Raw genomic sequence first — 19,727 nt, 5'->3', positions numbered from 1 at the left:
GTACTGACATTGCTTTCCTGACCAAAACTGGGAAAGGGATTATAACAATTAAGGTGTTAGTGGCTGAGAGTTCAAATAGATTCAAGCCTACTCTGGAGGCCACTCTCATGCATGCTTCAGCTAGATATTGCTGTTTTATCATGGTTTGCCAAACCCCAATAAAAACATTCCTGCCAACCCTAAAGAACATCTAGTGTGGGTTTTTTATTTTTTCTTTTTATTTCTTTTTCTGGAGTGATGCAAATGTTCTAAAAAATGATCATGGTGATGAATATACTACTATGTGATGATATTGTGAGCCATTCATTGTACACCATACATGGAATGTTTGTATGTTAAGAATGTTCATGTTTGTATGTTGTTTTAGTTTGATAATAGAAAATAAATTAAATTTAAAAAAATGACTACTTTATATTATGTGAATTGCACCTCAATAAAATTGCTTCTAGGGGAAAAAAGTCTTTTTTCTAGACAAGGGGGAATATTTTGTTTCTACATTCTCACCCTCTAAGAGTATAAGCCATAGAATCAGAACATTCTAAAGTTTGGAAGGGACATTAGAGAGTATTTATTCAAGCCCTTTATGATGCTGAAGGGGCTACTGAGGACAAGTGGTTGCGTCCTCAGTTGTATCTAAGACCATCACCTGGATCTAAGACTAGGGACATCTGAGTCTCAGGGTTCTTATTCACCAGCCACCAGCTTTTTAAGTATTAGTTGATCCATAAACTAAATAAACATGTCAGATGAGTACCCTAAATCAAGGATAGTGACTCTGGGAAGTGAGGAATAATGAGATCATGAAATATTCCTCTTTTATATAAGTTTAGGAATTGCCATTTAAGAATGGGGTCTCATCTTGTTAATATATAAATTTTAAGAGATATAATTATGACTCTCACAATAATATCTTAAAACAAGCACATGCTTAAGATATTATTTCACTCATTAATTAATGAGGACATCCGTAAGATGTTACAAATGATAAAGTTTTGAATCATGGAGATTTATATTCTTTGAGAAACTTCACTTGCATCACCTTGACCAGGAATCATTTGCATAGGCATATACGGGAAACGTGCAGAACTACCCTCTGCAGTTCTGTACAAGTTAATTTCTCTCTCTACAGAGTCGTGCAATAGCCTAGTCGAACACAAAGCCACACAACCCTGTAGGATTAGACTAATCCACAGAGGCTCCAGCATTTCCTGGAGAGACTATCCAGTAATTTCTTTTACTCACTTGAAAGCCCTCTATAACATCCCCCTGTAGTCATTGTGAAGCATCATCTGCAGAGAAATATTTAACCCTGGAGAGTTTAGGCCCTCCTTCATTGCAGGTCACTCACTCTGTAGAACCCTCTACAAGTGTCTTAAGGACAAACAGCTCTACTTGCTTCTCTTTTTCTTCACTATCAACTCTTCTTTCCACTAGCCATCATTTGCTGGGATCAAAAGTGTTAATGCATTTTCTCTGTAGTTTCTTTGCATAAAATAAACCTTTAGGTCTGAGGTCTCTTTCCAACAGAAGATTAGAATACTTTCATAATCAATAGCCAACTTATTTGGAAGAAAGGAAAAGATGATCTTCCTAAATGTATCATACTTCTCTCTCAGAGGAGAAGTCTCAAGAGATATTTTTGTCCTTCACATTTAAACACCTAGGAGATAAAATTCTATTAAACTATTCAAAAGTGATAAAAATCTATCTTGTTATTATGTGAGGTATATTGAAGATTTCACAATTAGCAGCGGGAACACAAATATTCTTATGGTCATTAAATTCTTCCATAGAGAATCACAGATTTAGAGTTGGGAGGAAATTTAGAGATAATAGAACGTTTTCCCATCAATTGTTAGTTCCTTCCATCATAGCCCCTAGAGAAGTTAAGATTCTGCATAAACAATTTCAATTATCTCAACCCTTTATGAGGCAGTCCTTTCCACTTTTAGACAGATTTAAAGATAATCTTAACTCCCCCCTCAGCCTGAAAAAGCATTTGAAAATATACTACTAATGCAAAAGGATTTTAACAACTCAGGAATCTACCAAGGCTCGATTATGATAGCATGTAACCAGTTACCAATTACATTATATTAGTCCATTTGTTGAAATGTCATTCTCCCAAGATTTGCCACTTTCTATATTCATATCACAGCCTGATAGCATGTAACCAGTTACCAATTACATTATATTAGTCCATTTGTTGAAATGTCATTCTCCCAAGATTTGCCACTTTCTATATTCATATCACAGCCTGAAATGTCCAGTTTTTACAAGATTAGAAATAAATATAGACATACATCAATCAACTGAGCTTCTGAGAAAATGCAAAATTCTGCTTAATTCAGTCTCTATATTGCTTTGTCTTCTCTATAAAATTTCATTTACTTACTTGACTTTTGCTGGGATTTATGATGATTATGACTTTATCTTACTTGGGAAGTTTGTTAATCTATTTATGGAAATTTTAAACTCCAAAGGTAACAAATGAAGTTGTTTTCTGAGGGTGGGAGGGAGTTTATTTATGAACTCTTATAGATTTTAACATATTTTGTATTTCTGTGTACTGCAGTTGTTATTTTTTGATCTTTGCCCAACAGGATTTTCTTCAGGTTGGCTCCTGAATCCCTTTAATACATCCCCAGTAGTCTTAGAAAGCTTTCATGCTTTTTGGTATTGACAACATGTTGTTCTAGACTCATCTTATACATTTTCTGCCCCAGACCTGAATTTCTTTAAGAGCAAAATAGTATTTAGATCACAGTCTGTGTGCTATGGGAGCACATACATATTAAGGTTATTACCAATATTAGAGAACTGCTGCCCCCCTCTTTATCCTAATAACTGGCAAAGAATGGGAAAGAATCAAACATCTGTGCTTCCCAAAGGTCATTGGCTGGCGGACTCTCTGCTTCATAGTGTTGCTCTCTCTGACTCTCTCATTCTCCAAAAGATTTCCTCTTTTATAGGACTCCGCCAATCAAGACCCACCCAAATGGGTGGAGACATGTTGTCCCCTAATCCAGTTTAACAATCACTCTTGACCAAATCACATCATCCAGGGATATGATCTGATTACAGTTTCAAACATACAGTATTGAATAGAGATTATTCTACCTTTATGAAATGATATTTTGATTAAAGCATGGCTTTTCTAGGGGGCATACTTCCTTTCAAACCAGCACATTCCACCCTCTGGCCCCTAAAAAAGACATATTTTTCCCATATACAAAATACATTAATTTCATAACAATATCAGAAACTTTAAACCTTTCAGTAGTAATACAATGAAGTATAAAATAAGAGACAGTATAAAATCTCATCAAGTCAGTTACAGGCATGATCTGTCCTAAGGCAAAATTCTCTCCATTTGCCCAGGACCTTTGAAAACTCATAAGCTATTTGCTGCCAACATACAAAGGAGGAAGATTCATAGGATACATATACACATTTCCATAGGGAGGAAGGAACACAGGGGTCACCGGACCCATACAGTTTTGAAAACCTGCAGGGCAAAGTCCATTAGATTTCAAAGTCTGAGAATCATTTATCCTCAGGGCTTTAGAAAGTGGCAGTCCCACCCTTTCCAAGGACCTACGCAGAGGCCTGCCTCTCTCTGAATGCAGCCTTAGGGGACATTGGGGAAACCACCTTTTTCTTGGCTCCACCCTCTCCAAGCATGGGGGCTGCACCCGGGCTCTCTGCCATCTCCGGGGCACACGTTCAACCCCTCCATGTGGTGGCAGCCAGGCTCTCCCCAAACCCCAGGGAATGTGCTTCACCCTCTCTAAGGCCTGAGGCAGCATGACTCTTCCACTGCAATGAGGTGGAAGGCCCAGCCTCTGCCTTTGGGGCAAACTCACCCTCTCCACGGGCTTGGGTGGGTCCACTCTCCTGGCCCAAGGCTTCTTGACTTCAGACCTCAGCCTCCATGGTTTTGCCTCTGAAGTTACTTTTCCTCCAATGTGTCCCTTCTCTGAGCCCCTCAGTCCAGACAGGCAGCGGCTCTGTTTACACAGGTCCCACAGCACTCTCGTCGGCTTTCTATGCAGTAGTGTTGGATTGTGCCCATCAGACATAAGGAGTTTCCACAAATCCTTCCTGGATAACTCCATGTCCGATCCTAACTTTCTCTGAAATGGCTGACTGGTTCCACATTTGGCCAAGACCTCATGTGGGGCAGTATTCTCTGGGGTCTCCCTTCCTGGAGGCCCAGAATTTTCTGGAACTTCAATTCCTGGTTTCTTTGTACCCAAGAGTTCAGTTTTCAGCTTATCTCTTTCCTGTCACATTTCACTGTAAGCTGCAAGGAGAAAGCAGGCTGCACTTTTGACGTTTAATTTGGAAATCTCCTCTGTTAAATATCCAAGTTAATGGCTTTTAAAATCTGCCTTCCAGCCAAAGCCACTAGTCAATTTTGCCAGATTATCTGCCATTTTAAAACAAGGGTCGCCTACCTTCCAGTTTCTAATAACACGGGCCTCCTCTCTGTCTAAAGCCTGGTCAGAGGTATCTTTAGAGTCTACATTTCTACCAACAGTCTCTTCAAAGAATTTTAGGCCTTCTCTATTAAACTTTTCACAACTGTTCCAGAATCTCCCCCATATCCATTTAAAAAGCACTTCCAACATGTTTGGTATTTGCAAACTGCAGCAGCAGCACCCACTCTCTGGTACCAAAATCTGTTCTAGTTTGCTAGCTGCCAGAATGCAATATGCCAGAAACAGAATGGCTTTTAACAAGGGGAATTTAATGAGTTGCTAGTTTACAGTTCTAAGGCCGAGAAAATGTCCCAATTAAAACAAGTCTGTAGAAATGTCCAATCAAAGGCATCCAGGGAAAGATACTTTGGTTCAAGAAGGCCAATGAAGTTTGGGGTTTCTCTCTGAAGTGAGAAGGCACATGGTGAACACAGTCAGGGCTTCTCTCTCATCTGGAAGGGCACATGGCGAACACGGCGTCATCTGCTAGCTTTCTCTCCTGGCCTCCGGTTTCATGAAGCTCCCCGGGAGGCATTTTCCTTCTTCATCTCCAAAGGTCGCTGGCTGGTGTACTCTCTGCTTCGTAGTGTTGCTCTCCCTGACTCTCTCATGCTCCAGAATATTTCCTGTTTTATAGGACTCCAATAAACCAATCAAGACCCACCTAAATGGGTGGAGACATGTCGTCCCCTAATCCAGTTTAACAACCATTCTTGACTAAATCACATCATCCAGGGAGATGATCTCATTACAGTTTCAAACATACAGTATTGAATAGAGATTATTCTATTGTTATGAAATGATATTTTGATTAAAACATGGCTTTTCTAGGGGGCATATTTCCTTTCAAACCAGCACACAGGGTAACTAAATAGTCAAGAGGGAACATTCTTTTTTATAGAAGATTTCAATTAACAAACACAGAAAGAATGGTAAAATTAGAGTAGTACCACTTTGCAACCCCAAATGAAATAATTAATCTAGGCAATTATCATTTATTACTGCTAAAGCCATTAGAAAGCCAGTGAACAATTTATAATAGATGGATCAGGCTGACAATATCAGTTATTGATCAATTGATGAATATTACAATATAGCAAAAAAGAGACAACAATGAAGTCTGTGCCTCCTGCTGTGATGCAATAGGAAGTACAGAGTATCAAGTACTGAGTACCAAATTAGAATGTTCTTGCCAAGAAGTGAAACTTTAATCTAACTATCAGCTTACAAAACAATGCTGGAGACGGTTGACCATGTTGAATGATATAGAGAATCACAATCTAACAGGACAACAACACCAGGTTTAACAAAAACGTGCAAAAGTTTAAGAGGAGGGAGGGGGAACCTACAGACTGAGAGAGACTTAAAAAGCGTGTCAACCACATCACCCTTGTATGATTCCGGATTTGAATTAACCTACCCTACAGAGAGTTATGAGACAATCAGGGACACTTGGATATTGTTTGATAGGATTAAAGAATTTCTCATTTGATCATTGTAATGTAGCTATTTTTTAAAAGAGAATTTTTATTTTTTAGATATTCATACAAATTTGCAGGTGAAATTACATGATATGAAGGATGTGCTTCAAAATAATTGTGGGATGTGAAGGAGTAGATATGAAACAAGAAATGGGTATAGAGCGCATCAATACACTCTCTATATTTTGTAATTTCACTAGTTTTTGTATATGTTCAATATTTTCCACACTGAAATATTAAGAAAACTAAAAATGCCTGTACTCTTTGAATTAGTAATTGCATTTCTAGGAATTTATCATATAGATATACTTGAATTTGTGCCAAATGACAAGTATACACAGATACCTTTTGCAGTAGTGCTGTAGTATCCAAAGATTGGAAAATGTCTAAACGTCCATCATTAAGACTGCTTAAGGAAATTAGGGTACATCCATATATTGGACTACCATATAGTCATTAAAAAAAATAAGGCAGCATAAGAAATACATGTAGGAATGATCTCCAACATGCTGTTGGGTGAATGAAGCAAAGGGAGGGAATTGGGGAGGTGAAAGACAATAGTAGGAGAAAGTCTTACTTTTTTCTGTGTTTCCTTTCATACCATTTGACTGTATGCGTTGTACATGTGTTACTTAATGTGTACTGTACTATACAACTATACTCACTATATTTGACATTATAAACAATTTTATGTTTTAAGTGGAAAAAATAATTTTTAAACATTTGCAAAAAGTGCTTAAACCAAATAATGTCTCACTGAATAATTGCATTGAATAACATGGTTGTTTGTCATAATTCGTGTAGCTTTAAAATACTGTCATTTTAACCAAATTCATGGAGTTGAGAAATAGAAGAGGGTCAGGAAAACTAATCATTATTACCTTTTTCATCTTCAGGATTGCAGATGAAATTTGGCAAGAGACTGCGGAGACAGTAACATGCACTGATACTTGGACAATCACTGTCGATCTAGAGAGGCAGCAGCTAGAAAAATGGTTATTACCAGACATTCAGCAGGATTGAGATGAAGTCCCTCCATGATGTCACCAAGACCCACATTCTTTCCATCTTCCCTGTCATCTTCACCATGTCTTAGCCATCCACATGGAGGATGTTGGTGGCTCCAAGAATCACGTCCTCACAGACGATGTAAATGTGGTTAATGGCATGTAAAAGAAGGAAAAGCAAGTAAGTTGCTCCTCTCTTTTATCAAATCAGGGAGGAAAACCCTTCTCAGAAGATGTCAGATTATGTATCATTAGCTGGGTTACCTTTGCAAGTGAAATGGAGTCACTATGATTGACTTCCAGATTCATCAACATTTGCCCTTGGTCTCCCAAGGACGGAGGCTGCATTTCCTAAGAAGTAAGAAGGCTCTGCCCCAGGGCTGAGGTAGTGGAGCACTGGATGGCTGTTTGCCCAGGCCACCAGTGGCTTCATCACTGAGTTGTTATGCAACTTTGGTTGAGACATTCTACTTCTCTAGTTATTAGCTTTATTGTTGATAACGCAAAGGGGTCAAATGACATCAGGAATATTTAACTTATGTCCATATGGGCTCACAGTTGTGCTTCGGAAAATCAGTGAACCCCTAATTTTCATGCAAAAGTTTCTGTGTGCTTATTTTTCAAAAGATAATACCCATAGTTTTCATCAAGATGTCAAGGAATCCATTACAAAAAGGTTAATGAACCCTGGCCTCAATGGTTTCCACAGGCTTAAGCAGCTCTCACATCCTAAGTATGTGGAATGAATGAAAATTTGAGAAATTAGAAATTAGGTCTTAAAAGAGCCCTCCCCACTGATTTAACCTGAGAACAGTACCCAGTCTGCTTCTGGGATCCATCTGACCTTGTCTGTAAGAGATAACACTAAGCCTAGAACCATCAGAGAGCTCTCTGCAATGGGGCTAGTAATCTCACCTGCTCATTCGAGGTTCGATCCAAGGAAGTCAAGTGACTTGTCCAAAACTCACGTCTGGTTCAGCACTGATTGGATCCTAGAACTTAGGATTTCTGGCCATTGAATCCTTTACCTGGAAGTGATCACTAGTGGAGGTGATGGAAATATCTGTAATTTATTGTGTCAGCCCTCTCTCTCTCTCTCTCTCACTTCATCCCTCCCACCCTCCTCCTCTTCTCCCTGTTTTTTAGGTCAAATAAAGACAGTCCCTTTAAAATGATTAACCATTTCAAACTGTTAGCCATCTCTGTGATTGCCCTTCACCCTCTCTAATTCTCCAAAGCTGAGCTACATGGCATGGGATGGATCACCAACATTTTAGCTGCTGCTATATTAGTGGTAACAGCAGGAGTAATAAGCGTAGTTTGAAGTCTTGATGGTAATTTTAATGACAGGACAATCACCATTACTTAACACAAAATTACAAAGTTGAAAGAGAAGGCTTTCAGAAGCTTTCCCCATTTCTTTTGCCATCTTGTATGTGTCTTCCAGTTTCCCATAATTTTAAGCTCGTAAGAGACATGGAGGAATAAAGGTAAAAAGAATTGAGAAGGTAGAAAAGAGAAAAGTGGAAGGGATACCTAAGAATTCTTTGAATTTACTTAGGCTGTGACAGAAGACATGTGTTTCCAAAAAGGTCTGGGCTCCCCCTTTCCCATGCTTTCTGTATCTCTGCCATTATCATGACACTTGCAGCTGGAAGTAATAGAAATCCCAACTCAAATATCTTAATAATGAAGAGACAAATTCATGGCATGAATTAGGGAGCAAGCTGCCCTGGGTTCTGCTGGAAGACATTTTGCTCTCATGAGGAAAGCTGGTGTTAAGAACTAATACAAGAAGAGCAGAGCTGAGAGATGTCAGGAAAAATGGAGATTATGTCCTAATGAGTGTGCCTAAAGCCCAATTTACCTCCAGAATTTTCAGATATATGCACCAGCAAAGACCTTTGAATTTCTGTAAGCTTTGTTTGGGTTCTCCTATTCGTAACCCCAAATCGCCTAATTGGTGCATTGATTAAAGGGCTCATCCTACACCACCAGGCCAGGCTCACAGAAAGGGACAGAGTTGGGATTTGGCAGAGGCATAAAACTTCCTCTTCCAAAAACTTAAGTCAAGGAGAGGTATTAAAATCTCTGTACCTAAGAGCAAAGCCCACTTTAGAGCACTGTATTTCCTAACACTACTTTCAAAGAGTGACTAACATAACCCTTAACAAAATTCAAGTATATTTAGAGGATAAGGCTATGATTTCTGTCTGGTTTTTCTGATGTGAAATGTTACTAGTCACGCAAGTGTCCAGGAGTGTGTTCTGATAGCTGTAACACATGGGTTGTTGCAAAGAACTGTTAAACTTTTTTGAAACCTAAATTAAGCACAAAATTTTCTTTCCTGATTTTTTTTTTTGCTCTGAATACTAACCAGAGCTGGATGTGTGTTCATGATTTATCAACCACAAAGGAGTAATCTGGGCCAAGTTTCAGGTGAAACTTCTCTTTCCCCTCTGGTTTTAAGTCAGGCAAAAATCAATGTTTCAAATGCATTTAAAGTGAAAGTTATTGATGTCTACTGCCAGGAATTCAGATATAAGATTTCCCAACTCTGTGGGCTAAGCATTAAGCTTCATAGAAAGGTCTCCATCATTTGGAACATTCTAGAAGACGGCCACAATTGTCCACAGATGATTGGGCTTGGCTAAGTTTCTGTTTGTAAACTAACAAGACAGAGCAGGTAACTCATGCAAGACTAAGTAAGTTGAAGCTAAAAAGACTTCAAGAAAAAATTAACAAAGCAAGCCTGTTTGATGCTCGTTTTAGACGGTTTAAACAGTCATCACGCCATCACTTGAATGGCATCCCCCTAAAAGATATGTTGAAGTCCTAATGCCCAGAACCTAAGAATGTGCCTTTATTTGGAAATAGTCATTACAGATGGGTTAAAAATGGGTTAATAGGACTGGTGTCCTTTATAAGAAGAGGGAAATGTGGATGTAGGCAGAGAGGGGAGAACAGCATATGACCATTGAGATAGAGCCCAAAGGGCTGCAGCTGAGAATACCAGGGATTGTTGCCGAAACACCAGAAGCCAAAAGAGGCGATAAAGAATTCTCCCCCATAAGTTTCAGAGGGAGCATTACCCTGCTGGCCTGGATTTTGGACTTCTTAGTCTCCAAAGCTGAGAGGCAGTAAATGTCTGTTGCTTATTTATTGTATTCATCACCTTCTACTAGATCTATTAAGGAATAAAAATGGCCCAAGTCTCTTATTTGACTTATTCACTTCCTACATGCTCTCAAATCCAATAAAAGTATCTTTAAAAACAATTTATATAAAGGCTCATCTAGGCCTTTAAAGACTTGTGAAATTACTCTTTCACTAACCAGATTCACCATATTAAAAGGACTGGGTGCCATGTCGATTTGCAGAATAGAGACATAAACTCATTTATTGCTGATTATAAAAGCTGAGAGGCTGAGGGTTACAAAACAGACAGCTTTACAAGTGAAAGGGCTCCAAATCCTAACCTAGAGAGAGCTGTCTCTCCCTTGCTCCAAAAATGTGAATTGGCCTGAGAAATAGGTACCAGCCTCTGTCAAACTAGCAAATACAAATGAGTGATGTGTAAGTAAGTACACATCAGCTGTGTAAAGAAATAAGGTGGTACAGCCAGGAGCAAATTGCTCTTTCAGCCTCTGGTTCTCAGGGCCTACAGCCCATGCCAAACCTGGGAAGACCTTCTTACAAATGCAGGGACCCCCAGAGTCTGATGCAGTGGGTATGGGGTAGAGCCCAAGATTCACACTCTGAATAACTGTCCGTGGGCTGAAGCAGTGTTTCTGGGAGCCTGGTCCCTCGCTTTGAGCTGCATTGCTTCAGACCATGGGCAGCTGTAGCCCAAGCTCAATCATGAAGCAGGAAAAGCTCATGACACTTGGCACCACCCTGTCCTGAGTGCCTGCCTCCTTGCTGCACATTTTCCCTGTGCTGACTTCCCTAGGAATGGAGGCAGATGCTCCTGGTTTCAGGGCCTGGCTCAATCACACACTCGCTGTGTGATTCGGCAGGAATACTTGGCATTCATCACTCATTAATTCATTCAACAGCTGTGAATGGTAGCCCCGGACACCAAGTCTTGAGCAAACCCTTTTACAGTTTACCTTTAGTGAAGGAGGCAAACAAGCATGTGAACAAAGAAAAAGTTTTAAACAATGGTGAATGAGATTTTAAGAATTCAACAAAACAGGGTAATGAGATTGAGAATGACTCAGGGGGAAGGGATGGGCAGGACAGGAGAGGTCACAAGGACGGGACAGTTGAGCTGAGACCGGGGCTCCCAGAAACAGCCAGCTGTGCAATTATGGAGGGGGTGGGGGACTAGCAAGACAGCAAGCCTCCGACTGGGCATGAGGACCCAAGGTACAGGGAGAAGACCAGCAAGGGGCAGGAAGAAGGGCTGAGCAGGACCATAGAGGGGAGAGGGGGGTTGAGGAAGAGCAGGTCAGAGATAAGCGGAGCTAGATTCTAGTGCGTCGGAGCCCTGACAAAGCCCTGGAGTTTTTCTAATGAAAATGGGCATCCCTTTGAGCAGTTAAAGCAAACTAATCTCTTCACTGTAAAAATGATTCGGGTGATTGTGATTCCTTGATAGGGTAGACCAAATGAGGCAAGACACAGTGCCTTGTAGGGAGGCCTCAATAAATGACAGCTGTTTGTTATTCTTTCTTCTATGAGGAGAAAAGCCATCTACAGGGCCTCCTACCTGTTTTGTATCTCATCATCTCAGGGTCATCTAACCATTCTGAGAAAGCTATTTCTCCTGCTTAGAGTGGTGGTGGGAGGCTGTCAGATGATGGCTGGAGACTGTGCCTGGCCATGCTGGCTTCCTGGACCTTACAACACCCCTGTGCCCCGCAGAGTGAAGGGAACTTCAAGGATCACTAGTTTCCCGTTGACAAAACCTCTAAAGTGCTAATAGTAACTCCAAGGCTGAAACCATGAGTCATCTTGGGTTGGGTGACAGCTCATATGATCTCACTGTTAGAGACTTCCTTAACCCCACATGCAGGTCAGTCAACGGCGGTTGGTTTCCCCAATTTGCCAGCTTGAACCAAATTAATAATGTCTTATTTCTGTCTTCTATAAAAACACATGAATATTTCCAATAATATTATTGGAATATTACTGATTTAGATAAGAACCAAAGAATGTTTGGTCCAGAAGACGCATTGTGATTCAATGATTCTCTACTCCAGGCCAACAGATACTTCTCGAGCTCTGATCATTTGCCAAGCACTAAATTTATTCATAACAGTTGACTTTATTATTATTTTAAGGCAGAGGCAACTTTCTTCCAACAAAACTTTCATCTTTTAGCATTTGAAACTAATGCAAAGCCCCTTTGGTGAAAGCAGAGACAGGGGCCCCGGCCTGAGATGGGGCTCTCAAGTTGACCACCGCACCCTAGAGGGTGCCTGGAGTGTCTGGAAGAATTTGAGCACAGAGACTAGTGCCCTGGGTGAAAAGATTCAATAGTCTTCAGATACTGATAGGAAACAGATGAAAATGCTTGGGGTTAGTGGCTCAGATACTAATTACTCATTCAGTTCTCTGTAAAAGGTATTTTGGAGAGTGAGGGCTTCACTTCAACCCTTTACAATTTTAAATTTAATGTACCTTTGTATTCTTTATTTCTACAATCAAATGTCCTTCTGGAATTTTCTATCTTCAAGAAGCCGCATTCCCTTTTCAACTACTCACCAACTGCTGCATCCCACGGGACACATCTCAGGCAGCATTTTCAGAGGAAGGACCTCTGGTCCAGCCCAATGCAAGGTGCAAGACTCCACAACTGTGAAGGCGAAGTGAACCCGTCTGTGTTAACACACCCCAGGGAAGGACAGTGTGTGATAATCCTCACTCTCCCACTCGCCAACAGTGTGACCTGAAGCAAGTATCTTATTTCTACTCTAACTCTTCAATTGTTTAGCACAGTGTTTCCCATCTGGGGGCCTGCGGGAACCGGGGAAAGAAGAGGGAGGTCTGTGCCACCAGCCGTAGACTATAAATGTCCTATTTTCCCTTGGCTCTGGCTTCTGGATGAAAAGAAAAGAAAATGCAAATTTATTCAAGCGATTTACCTAATTCGGTAACCCTTTGCCTTATTATTTTTTAATATGCAGCTAATAAAACCGATCTGCACTCACATAAGAGGTCCTGCACCTACCAACGAGTGAGCTTTGGGATTCGAGAGGCTGGAAAGGAAAGGTGCAGGCTCCGTGTTGGACCCTTCCTTTCCGGCCTGGTTTTCACCCTGTTGGCTTCAGGATCGCTCCCAGCAGCCCGCCTCGCATCCCTCATTATTGGCTATCAGTGGGGAGAGGAGGACAATTGCTTTGCTTTTCTTCACTTCGCCTGGGGCATTTCCTGGCTCCCGCCCCCTCCTCTTCCCCGCCCCGGCCTCACGAGTCTGTGGGTGCTGCGAGGCGTCGCGGCCCCAGGGCGGGAGCCGGCTCCGGCGGCATCTGATTGCTAATGAGCTTTCTGGGGGCCGCTCCTCTCATCAGCACCATTTGTTTTCACAGGCCGCCCTTTGTTGACTTGAGACTTGTTTTCCTTGCCTTGGAGCACAGACACTCTCAGGCGCGAGCTCTCCGCCTGGCTGTCTCCTTTTCTTTTGAGGCTGTGTGGGAGCTAAATTTAAACTTGATTAACAACATTTAGTCCAAGGAGGGTCAGAATACTATTTTCATGTTAAATGCTGCTCTTTCTGGGGCCTTTTTGTTTTGTTTTTAGGACACAATAGGGTCTCACAATGAGAGCCCTTCTGATTGTGTTGCTATGGTGGGAGACTTTTTAAAAAAATAGCGTTTTTCTTTAAATAACACTTAAAAAAAATGTTGAGCTGCTTGATTCTGATCAGAGACGGAGAAGGGGTCCAAAACCCCTTTTTGTGAGAATATCATCTCACAAAATATATTGACCGCTCTTGTTGCAAAACTCACAAATATTATTAGACATAACATGTTGATTCTTAGTCTCTGATTAACTTCTACTTAACATTTGAGACCCGGCTTGCAGCCAGTTGCTTAGGGAAACTCCTTGACTCCCAGATCCTTCTGGTCCCCTATTAGGGATCTACCATGCCCTAAACTCCTCCTCTGTAGCACTTTGCAGGATGTGATTAAATCATTATTAATTCACCATCTGCCTCCTTTACTAGACTGTAAGCCCAATGAGAGGAGGCACACCGTTTCATGTTCTGCACTGAGGGACTAAATATATAAACAGACAATGGCCGGACTACACATGACAATAGAGCTCTTCACTCCTAGCCTCTGCGGCAACCAGCCTCAGAAGCCAAGTGATAACCTCTTGCCCCAGAACTGTCGGTCAGGTCTTGGTCAATGACTGCCAGCTTCCCTAAGTTTGCCACCATTTCTAACTCAGAAGAGAAGGCAAAATCCGTTCCCAGACCAATCACATAGGATGCCCTACTCCCAGTTAGCCTCCTGCAGCTTCCCCATGCCATCAGGGCAGCACACCTGAGTCCTTCTCCCTCAGCCTCCCCCCACCCCACTTTTATTTTTTACTATGAACTGCCTGCCTCTAAGTCTCAACCAAACAGAACGCATGGTGGCCGATTCCCCTGCTATAGCAAGATCTGAAAAAATAGCTTCCGCTTGTTCTCACTGGGATATCTTCTTTGATTTCCACACCACATCATCCTTAGTTCTCAGGATAGTGTGTTGGCACACAGCAGGCACTCAGGAAACATTAACTGAGCCATCAATGAATGAGTGAATGAATCCATTTGTGGTAAGAGTTTCATTCTCCCTGAAGGGGAAATTAGGGAACTGAGAAGAGCTGGGCTCTGCCACTCAGCATGCCTAGGCACCACTTTTCTCAAAGTAGAAGCCAGTGAATTTGGACTAAATAATCCTCGTGTTTCAAATATCCCTGGATACTGCACAACCTCATAAAACCTCTCTATAAAACCATGAGCTTCCACCTAAATTTCCCCATACTGGGTGCTTGAAGAAGAAAAATATTGTGTGCTTTCTCTGATAATCTGCTTCTGCTGAGTAAAGGAAGGAAAGAATAGTTTTTAAGAAAATTAGTTTTTTCCCCCTGTATTATGACTTAATGGTCCATGGTAGGTGCAAAGTAAATAGAAAGCTAATTTTTTTAAATCATTCTTCAGTTATTTGTTAAAGATAACGCTGATCCTGGAGAAAGGATCTTGCTGTGTGCTGGAAGGAGGTGCTGTTAAACCTTCTGCACCTCTGCCTTCCCTCTACGTTAGGTTGCTTCGTCCTCTGCTTGAGCCACACAAACCTTCCATCTTCAAGGCCTATCCCCACTCCACATTCTATGTGAACTTTACCCTGATTATTCCTGTTGCTTTAATCTTGGAAGAGTTTATAATCCTTTTACTAAACTCCTGTAAGACATCACTTAGAGTACACACGCAGTCTTTTCAACGGGGTCATCAATTCCTTGAGGGAGGGGATTATATCTTCTGATTCTTCTATATTTTGCAGAATGCCTTGAGAAGGTGTAAAAGAGAGTATCATTGGCTGAGCAACTACTATGAGCCAGGTGTTTTAATTTCTGTTAGGTTATTGCATTTCTGCAATAACCTGAGGGTCATGGTTATGGACTCCATTCTACAAACGAATGGACTGAGTCTCACAGAGTTTGAGTAAATTCTCCAAAGTCACATGGACAGTAGTGCTGGGTGTCAAAGTTCCCTTTGATATCACTCCACCTTCCTTCCAGCACACTGTAATCAGTAAATCAGTGCAGGGGTATTACTGATAGCTCAAATATCTAAAGTGAAACAAATATCAATTGGAGGTAAAAAAGTTATGAGTTGTATTTCTAAATTCAAGTGAAATTTTAAATTACAGCATGTTGGTTGGCTTTTTCTTTCTTCGAGGCTATGTCCATCTGCGTAGCAATCACAATATTTATCTTTAAGTACTAAGTAATTTAAATATTTTAAAACTTTTTTATAGTAGGTAGGTTAAAACCTAAAAATCAAAACAGGAAAATCAGATGCAGTTTAACTGCCATAGAAGTTTAGACATATGCACTTTATTTTTGTGGGGAGGCGCATGGTCCAGGAATCAAACCTGGGTGGGTCCCCTGCAGGGAAGGCCAGCATTCTACCACTGAACCACATGTGCACCCTGCCACAGAAGTTTAGTAGAAAAATCAACCTGTTAGATCCTAGAGGGCACTACCAACTCTTTTTTTCTACTTTTATCTGTATAATAAAAATATGAAAATTATCAAGAAAAATTTTAAGAGAGTGGATTAAAATTTGAATATGTTTCAGCACAATATTTGCTGTTAAAAGCATATTTGTAAGACTCAGATGTGGGACTGGAATATTTATTATTAGCACTGATCAGATTTTACCAAAACAAAAAGTCTAGGTGTAAAATCCAAAATTCAAGGACCCGAGGAATTTAGAAGCAAATCAAAATAGAGTACAAAAATGTTTAAAATCAACAAAAACAAACTAGTAGTGAGACTAAAGCAGTTTGGCTTATTTGGTCTGTGGAATAAAACTCCACAACTCTTAATGATCAATGGCCGCAGGTATCAAGGATAATAAATCAGACAAGCAAGAGTGGCTTTCTATTTCCAGTAAAGATTGCAAAACACAAAAGAAGTGGGCGTAAATATGACTGTGATTTTACCTGCTGTGTTCCCTAATAATGGCCACACACTTCTCCCCAGCGCTTTTTCTCTTTTCTTTGCCTCATTAACATCCATCAACTACTCTTACCTCCCAGGTTCTCTGTTTTATTCATCTTGAATTCCTTGTACTTCAAAGGGATAAGGACTACTTCTTGCTTTTGCCTGGCAGTATCCTCTCCCTCTTTCTCTATTTTTCCTGGGGAGACACTCCTCCACCACTCTTGGTCTGGGGCTGGGGCTGGACTGACCTCACAGTGCAGTTCTGAGGGGGCAACTAGCCAATTAGAGGTGTCCATCCACCTGGCCACAGAGATTGGTTTAAGAACATATGACCCACTTGGGTCTCATAAAAGTCCACACTGGGACTCCTGCTGGGATTTTGGGAATGAGAAGCCGTCTTGATGTTGGGTTTGAACTGGTAGGACATAGGCTTGGGATACTGGGGCCTCCCGTATTGAGAGAACCTGCTTGGAAAGGAAACCTGTTTGGAAAGGAGAGCAGAAATGGCAGATGAGAGGCCACATCCTGACTAAACTGCAGCACTTGGATCCAGTCGTGTTCCAAGGCTGTCTATTCTTGGGGTTTTCAAAATATGAGCCTATAAATTCACAGTTTTGGTTTATCTGGTTTGTGAAAGAAGAAGATTCTTAAAACTGAAGCATGCTGATAGATTAAGGATTGGTAACCAGCACCATCAGAAAAATAATAACGATCAGCTGGGTTTTTAATTGGTGTCTGTCCTAGCCTTCTTTTCATGCCACCTGATTTTCCTGTCCTCACAGCTTCCATCGCACCTGTATAACAATAGCTCTGATTGCTGTATTATAGGTCTGTACTTCTCCAGGACTTGACCCCCAGCTGCCTACTGGCCCCTCCACCTAAATGTTCCATGGGCACCTCAAACTCAGTATCCTTAAAACCATTTGTTTCCTTCTGTGTCAACCTTGTACCTCCTCTTGTTCTCTCCAGCACAGCTGAATTCAGGCACCCAGGGCCTTCCTAACTAAACTACCTCCTCATGGGTAGAGATGGTTTACTCTTCTTTCCATCTTGTTAGTCCTAATCCTAGTAATGTGCTCCCTCCTTGGGGGGTGCTCCAAAAAATTTTTGCTGGATTTATCAATAATAAAAAAATGAAAAAATGAATGTGGGCAAAATTTATCTGTTAGATACTGAGAACAGATTTTGATTAAAAGATAAAAAATGAACAGAGGACCTCTTAAGATTCTTTCTAACAAAATGATGTTAAAGAAGGAAATGTTAAGGAAAAAAAGGGGGGGATTCCTTGCTTTGTGCTGGTTTGAAACTGCGATGTACCTCAGAAAAGCCATGGTCTTTTAATCTAATCTTGTGGCTGCAGATTTACTGTGGGTGTGATCTTTTGATTAGGTTGTTTCCATGTAGATGTGACCCAGCCCATTCAAGTTGGGTCTTAATTAGTTTACTGGAGTCATTAAAGGAGTTTACAGAGAGAAAGAGAGCTCAGAGCCTACACAGAGAGCAGGGAGATGGCATTATGACATAGATGTCTAGAGATGTTAAGCTAAGAGATGAAAACCAGAGTTTGTCCCAGAGAAGCTAAGTGAGGACCCACCGATGCTTGATAGAAAAAACCACCGGAATCAGGAGCTGAAAGCAATGCAACCCAGGACCAGGAGATACCAGCCATGTGCCTTCCCAGCTGACAGAGAAACCTTGGACGTGATCAGCCTTTCTTGAGTGAAGGTATCCTCCTGTTGCTGTCTTAATTTGTATATTTCGCAACCTTAAAATTGTAGACTTGTAACTTAATAAATCCCCTTTGTAAAAGCCAATCGATTTCTGGGCGGGCCACGGTGGCTCAGTGGGCAAAGTGCTTGCCTGCTATGCCGGAGGACCTCGGTTCGATTCCCGGCCCCAGCCCATGTAACAAAAACGGAGAAACAGAATACAATAAAACAAGAAAATGTTTAAAAAATGTTTCCCTTTCTTCCTTCCTTCCTTCCTTCTATCCTTCCTTCCTTCTCTCTGTCTTTCCTTTAAAAAAAAAAAAAAAAAAAAAGCCAATCGATTTCTGATATATTGCATTCGGCAGCTTAGCAAATCGAAATACCTTGTGTACCAAGAGTGTCATTTGACTTACAAAAAAAAAAGAGACTTTTTAGAACAGTTGTAGATTCATATTAAAAATCATGCAGAAAGTCCAGAGTTCCTATGTATCACCCCACCCCTGACACATACAAACACATACACACATTCATATTTTGCATTGGTGTGGCATATCTGTTATAAGTGATGAACCAATGCTATTACTATAATTATATTATTAACTAAAGTCACAAAAGTGTTCAGTTCCATAGTTTTTTCTTTTAAATTTTTTATTGGGAAAATATGAAGCACCTAACATTTCCCATTTAACCATTTTCAAGTATGTAGTGCAGTGACATTAACTATATCCCACTGATTGACATTTGATTTTAATGTTATTTTATAAGGAAAATGTATTTTTGCTTCCTTTGCATTTTCTAACCCATTTAGCAAACTAAGTTTAAGCCTAATTGGTGTTGAGTCAACATAGTTGATCAATCACAGACATTTAGACGTTTCTTAGCCCAAAGATTTGCAAGTGTCTTAGGATCAATAATACAGCTTTGAACACTAGTTGTCCTGAAGAAATGTTTTTTTTTTTTTCAGAAAGAAACTAGGAAGAAGAAGGAAACTGTAGAAGTAGACTAAAAAGAGTGTAGCAGCAAGGACTATGGAAAGACCATCTTGTAAAACAACAAGGGACTTCACCCCCAAGAAACTTAAGAGAGTTCAATATAGAGAGTTTTGAGGGAACAATAAAGAAATGTTAACCTGGTATGAATTATAGTTTGATGAGGCATTCTCTAAAGTTTGTCCTAGAATAAATGAATGTTCTGGGGTAGGAGGGGAAGAGGGAGTTATTACCTAACGAGCACAGAGTTGCTGTTTGAGGTGATGAAAAAGTTGAGGTAATGGCTATTGGCAATGGTAGCCCAGTATTGTGAACGGAAACAATACTACTGAATTGTACTCTTGAGAATGGTTAAAATGCGAAATTTTGAGTTGTATAGGTGGTACTACAATTA

At 40.6% G+C, this 19,727-nt stretch overlaps 1 long non-coding RNA gene across 2 annotated transcripts in view; it reads left to right on the top strand.

Annotated features, from left to right (window-relative positions):
* LOC143682930 (uncharacterized) overlaps positions 1 to 19,604 on the top strand; it is a 38,417-nt gene extending 18,813 nt beyond the window's left edge. For both annotated transcript variants that reach the window (XR_013175370.1, XR_013175369.1), the window contains 2 exons: positions 6,862 to 7,153; positions 19,309 to 19,604. This is a non-coding gene — a long non-coding RNA (uncharacterized LOC143682930). The remainder of the gene's footprint in view (positions 1 to 6,861; positions 7,154 to 19,308) is intronic.
* Positions 19,605 to 19,727: the final 123 nt, after the last annotated feature.

This window comes from Tamandua tetradactyla, chromosome 5 (assembly GCF_023851605.1).
Source record: "Tamandua tetradactyla isolate mTamTet1 chromosome 5, mTamTet1.pri, whole genome shotgun sequence".
NCBI lineage: Eukaryota > Metazoa > Chordata > Mammalia > Pilosa > Myrmecophagidae > Tamandua > Tamandua tetradactyla.
The sequence above is the reverse complement of the archived record's forward strand: the minus strand, read 5'-3'. Positions and strand labels throughout refer to the sequence as shown.